The sequence below is a fragment of the Xyrauchen texanus genome, chromosome 4 (assembly GCF_025860055.1).
Source record: "Xyrauchen texanus isolate HMW12.3.18 chromosome 4, RBS_HiC_50CHRs, whole genome shotgun sequence".
NCBI lineage: Eukaryota > Metazoa > Chordata > Actinopteri > Cypriniformes > Catostomidae > Xyrauchen > Xyrauchen texanus.
The window spans coordinates 56,860,091-56,866,383 of NC_068279.1; positions in this window are offsets into that span (position 1 = coordinate 56,860,091).

A 6,293-nucleotide genomic window follows, 5' to 3' on the forward strand; every position below is an offset into this window, starting at 1 on the left:
GGACAATACATCAGTGGTAGCTTATCTGAACCAACAAGGGGGACTCGGATCGCGCCCTCTGTGCAGACTGGCGCATCAGATAATTCTTTGGTCCCAAGGGAAAATACTGTCTATCAGAGCAATGTATGTTCCGGGGTTCAGAATCAGGGAGCAGACATCCTGTCGAGGCAGGGGCTGAGGCCCGGGGAATGGAGACTTCATCCAGAGGTGGTGAAGTCGATAGGGGACAAATTTGGACCATCGGAAGTGGATCTATCCGCGTCTCGAGGGACGTCCCACTGTCCACTTTGGTTCTTCCTCTCACATCCAGCCCAACTGGGGTTGGATGCCATGGTACAGGCCTGGCCGAGGCCTCGCCTGTACGCATTTCCCCGATCGCTCTGCTCCCGGGAGTCCTGGAAATGGTCCGCCAAGAGGGCATCAGTCTACTTTTGGTTGCTCCGATGTGGCCGGCCCGAGTATGGTTCTCAGACATAATTTCACTCCTGATAGCTCCGCCACGGCAGATTCCTCTGAGGAGGGATCTGTTGTCTCAGGCAGGGGGCACAGTTTTCCACCCTCGTCCAGAGCTGTGGAAACTGTGGGTCTGGCCCCTGAGGGGGTTCAGTACCTAAATGCTGGTCTATCAGCGGGGGGTGGTTGAAACCATACTTGGCTCTAGGGCTCCGTCTACTAGGAGATTATATGGCCTCAAGTGGAATGTGTTCTCCACTTGGTGTAGAGAACATGAATTAGATCCAGTTAACTGCCCGGTGGCTTCAGTTCTGGAGTTTCTTCAAAATCGTTTCTCTGCGTGGTCTCTCCCCTTCCACACTTAAGGTGTACGTGGCTGCCATTTCGGCTTTCCATGCACCACTGAGTGATGGGCCTCTGGGGAGGCACCAGCTGGTCATTCGTTTTCTCCATGGTACATGGAGGATGAGACCGACAACCAGGTCCAGGGTTCCTGCCTGGGACCTGGCGGTGGTTCTCGAAGGGTTATCCCTGGCCCCCTTCGGACCCCTTCAGTCGGCTTCGCCCAAGGACCTGACGTTCAAGATGGCTTTTCTCTTAGCTATTACCTCTCTAAAGAGGGTGGGAGATCTTCAAGCCCTGGCAATAACACCAGCTTGCTTGGAGTTTGACCCTGGCGGAGTTAAAGCCATTCTGCACCCGAGACCTGGCTATGTGCCTAAGGTGCCTTCTAACGCGGCACGGTCTACGGTCCTGCAGGCTTTTCATCCTCCACCTCATGTGTCGGCAGAAGAAGAGAGGCTCCATTTGCTCTGCCCTGTCAGAGCTTTGGGCATTTACCTCGAGAGGTCCTCTTCTTGGAGGAGGTCGGACCAACTGTTAGTGTGTTTTGGGTCACCTAAGAAGGGGCTCCCTGCCTTGAAACAAACCATTAGTAATTGGATTGTTCAGGCTATTATCTCGGCCTACAGGTGCGCAATTTGCCTTCACCCTTGGCCATAAGGGCTCATTCAACTAGAGGCATGGCGTCCTCTAGGGCTCTCTTATCGGGAGTGCCCCTCCAGGAGATCTGTGAGGCAGCCGGTTGGGCTACCCCGCACACTTTCATCAGGTTTTATAGTCTGCACCTCCCTAGTACGCCTGGCGCACGTGTGCTCTCGTCCTAGTTGAGTGCCTGAGTTCAGTTTCACTCTAGGGCAGGCCTTTTTTCGGTGCGTGGCCTAGTGGGCATTCGTTCCCCAAAGAGTCGTTTTCAACGACGCAGTGCGAGTTCCCTCGGAAGGGAACGTCTCGGGTTATGACTATAACCCTTGTTCCCTGAGAAGGGAACGAGACACTGCGTCGTTGAAAACGACTCTTTGGGGAACGCTCCTTAGCGTGCGCCTCTGAATTATGAATGAAACTATTCCAATCTTGATTGGTGTTGCGTCATGACGTAACATGTGACGGCATAACCGGATGCATAAAAGTGACGCCGGTACACACACACATTAGCCTAGCGATGAAGCAAGCCGCTCACAGGCGTTAAGGGGCGTGGCAGGACGACGCAGTGTCTCGTTCCCTTCTCAGGGAACAAGGGTTATAGTCATAACCCGAGACGTTTTGTGTTTAAATTATTTTACATACAGAATATGTATGGGACATAGCATAGGAGGCCTTTTGATGGATAAAATACTGTATGGGGGTTCAAGTGTGTCCCCTGAGAGCAAATGTATACAAATGTAAAAGAATGAAAGTCTGAAGTCTGAATTTTTATATTTTCCTTAAAGTGAGTATCTAGTAATGAACAAATAAACTTACAATTTACATAATAATGTAGCATAAAAATACTGTTTGTTTAATTTATGTATAAACCGGTTTTCTTGCCACCCATGCCATGATGACATCTCTGATTAATTTTCACAAAATTAGAACAATTATCTGTTTGTTTATTATGAAAGGCTAACATGCTTATTAATGAAGTTAAATTTAGACAGAAAAAACATTATAGTCTAAAGGCCTCACATTAACTTGTCCTGACACAAACCTGGCTTAGCAGAACTGTCTGAATCACACATCAGAGAGATAGTTTCTCTTTGCTTCATTTTTGTTTTCTGCAGTGTGTTTAAGCAAAAGATGCCAGTATCTGTAGTGGTGTCTCGGCTAATGTTGTTATAATAACTGTGCCTTCAACTAAGTACAGTTCAGGCTTTATGTGGCACCTCCATAGAGGGGAGAGAGGCAACACATGCGGAGCGAGAATAAAGCACGTTCAGTGAGGGAATAAGCACAAGTCGCTGGATGCAATTTATTTCAGCTCCACACGCATAAGCCTACACAATTAATTAGCCAGATGTCAGATAACTAGTACAAAGATTTTGATCTCGGTCCAAATTGAATTGTCCTTTGGTCCGTTTTCGGAGTCCGTCTATCGTGTACCCCTGTACTATGGATTTAGGAGAATTTGTTACCAGCCCAGGCCTTGCGTGCCTCCTCCTAAATGAGTGCTGTTTATTGCCAGGACTGAGCCCTAGCTTATACAGGGCTCGTCGAGATTGATTGTAACAAGCACATGAAACTTAAAACATTTTGCTCTCGGTTTGCTTTCTGGGAAAGCTCATGCCAATCCCCTCTCCTCCCTGAGCCATTTATAACTGGTTGTTTTTAGCTCAATCCAAGCAACAAGCATGCAAGCACAGGGAACTGCTGCTTAACCATCTGAAGTATTTGGGCCTCAAAGGCTTTTGGGCGAAAAGCATGTTGATGCCCAGTCGGCGAGTTTCCTTCTTGCGATTATAACTCGACTGTCTGACTGATGAACACCCTCAATCTATCCTCAGGTGAGTCACTCTTGCTTAAGTCTCCTACTGCTAGCTGCAGTATTTGGAGAACACCTGCGTTCTATCAGAAGGGTGTTGCACTCGGCCAAGTGGCCAGTTGTAAAGTTGTCACAAAGATGCACATATGGAGACTTCATCCTCAGATGGTTCAGAGGAATTGGGAGGTATTTGGGAAGCCGAGGTGGACCTGTTTGCCTCCCTGGAGACTATGCACTGTCGCCTCTGGTACTCCATGACCCAGGCTCCTCTGTCCTCGACACCCTAGCAAATAAAACCGCCAGCGAAACTCAAATGTGTGATCCTTTTTGTCCACTTGCTACACCAAGTGCTGTGTAAAATTTGGGAAGACAGAGAAACCATGTTACCTAACACACAGGTATAGCTGTTGGATACTTCCCTGTAGGAAATTCCCTTGAGGAGGGATCTGCTCTCGAAAGCTCTCTGCTTGAGGCACGATCTGACATCCCCAACTGGAATTGTGGAGACTTCATGCTTGGCCCCTGAACGGACTCATCTGACATACATGGGATGTTGCAGCCAGAAGCTTGACACCATACTACAGGCCAGGACCCCTCAACCCTCCTGGGGTGAGGATCCAGTACGATGCCCCAAACAAACAATACTCTGCTTTTGCAAATGTTTGAATGCAGTACTTATTACATCCATGCTTATAGTGTACTGCACTGCCATAGTGACCAGTTATGACCCCTTGGGTGGTTTTTCTGTGTGCAGTATGTTCTTGTGTGTTGCGAGATGATCCCAGTCTGGGACTTGAGCGTAAGTGCTGAATGCGCTTACAGGTTCCCCATTTGAGACACTAAGGGCCACTTATGCTTAAGTTTGACCCTAACCCCACCCTGACCTGGTCATTTAACCAGACTGACATTAGAACTTTTAAAGGAAATCATGTCTTTAATGAAGAAATATAAAGATAATATTTTTATTTGTTTTTTATCAAATGTTTTAAAGCTAAAATGGCAGTGAATTGTAGAATTGTGAAAGCTTATGCTTACTCTCCTTGAAGACTGTGCTGCTACTCGCTTTGGCTTCAGACAAATGTGTCGGGGACCCTCAGGCCTTGTCGGTTACAGTTTTGACCAGGCTTATCAAAAACCATTCTCTAGCCCAGAGAGGATTATGTGCCCAAACTGCTGGCCACCCCCTTTAGAGCTCAGATTATCACCCTGTAAACTCAACAATTTTTTGTTTTCTTTTCTGGCCATTCAAAGTGTTTAGCCCTCTCCAAGCAAAGACTTTCTCACTAGTTTGTGGATGCCATTTTGCTCGCTTACGATTCACAAGACATAGTGTCCCATGGGTGTAAAGGCTCATTCCACCAGGAGAATGGCCTCCTCCTGGGCATGCCTAAGGGCATGTTGTTTGAGGACATCTGTCTGCCAACAGGCTGGGCTTCCCCTAACACCTTAGCCAGATTCTATAACTTAGATGCTTAGATGCATGTGTATCACCTTCTCGGTCTATGACTGTTCTATCTATTCTCTTTCCAAAGGAGCGTTTTCTGAACAATTTTTCACTTTCCGGAATGGCTATTGCAGAACCGTGCTCAAGTGTAAATGCTACTAGAACCAATTCTCATCATGCTCAGCACCATTTGGCCAGATGGTGGAAAATAACCATACCTGCAAACTCCTCAGAGTAAAAAAGGTGACAGTATTGCCGGGGGGGGGGGGAGATGGATGATTGGATACCCGGCTAACGATAAGCCTAGCTAACGTTACAGGGATATTCCACCATTTGGGGAATTAAGCTCATTTTCCACCTCCCCTCGAGTAAAATAATAGTTTTTGTACCGTTTTGGAAACCATTCATACGGTGAACGGTACACAGAAGTCACGGTTCGGTTCATACCTTGGTTCAGACATCACGGTTCGGTACGATTTCGGTACAATGGAGTGAAAAGCAAAACAAAAATATAGATAGCATTTTTATCATTGTCTTAAGCCTTGTATTTTTTAAATGAGTTTTATTAATAAAGTCTTAGAACCAGTTTATTTGTAGTGCACTGACAATAGTTTTATACAATTAGTTTATTAATAAAAAGACCTTGAGATATGTTTGGTAATTGTACCTGAATGAATTTAAAATTAATTTGCTATATTTCAGATCAATATATTTGTTTTCCTTAATTTTAATTAACCCTAACTTTATTCTCATCTGAATTATAAATAATTGATTTCCGTATAATATAATACTACCATTAAAAACACATTTGATTTTCTTTTTTAAGCAACGTAGAATGTGTAACTTAAAAATAAACAGATTAGTGCTCTGAGGACAAGAAATGAAAACCAATGCGATATGATGAATGTCCAAAAGATAGAACCCACAGACTGTTTTGAAATGGGGTTGGATAAATGTTTTGCTTTTAAAACTGTGTGTGTGTGTGTGTTTTTGGTTGGGTGACAGTTGTAGGTTACAGTTTGACAAGAGTTTAGAGTGTGACAAAAGCACAATGTTGTATTTGATTGCGAGTGTACACAAATAAGTAAACACTTTGCAGTTTGAATGATGTCCTGTATTAACAAAATGATGGAGTATGTTTTTGTTTCCAATGTTCGAACCCGCCCGCGCGCCTCTCTCTCTCACTCACACACACTACAGCATTACAATCTTGACATCGCAGCCTGTTTATTATGCTGCGTTCACACCAAACGTGAATAGAGCTAAATTTATCGCTATCTAGAGTTTTTTTTTTTTTCCCGTGTATTCTCTGTGCAAATTCGTGCACCGAACCGTGACACCCATACAGTTTCGGTTCAATACGAATAACTTACATGTACCGTTCCACCCATAGACAATACAATATTATTGTAAATTATATCACATAAAAAGCGGTAGCTAACGTTACTTGAATCAAGCAAACAAATAGCTTTTGTTTTTGCTCCAAAAAGCTTGACTTACCTCGAATTTCACATACGATTCCTACACGTTATGAGTTTCCATCAGACTCGCGTGGTTGACGCTGTGTGCTTCAAGATTCTGACGCAAGTGCTAAGATTC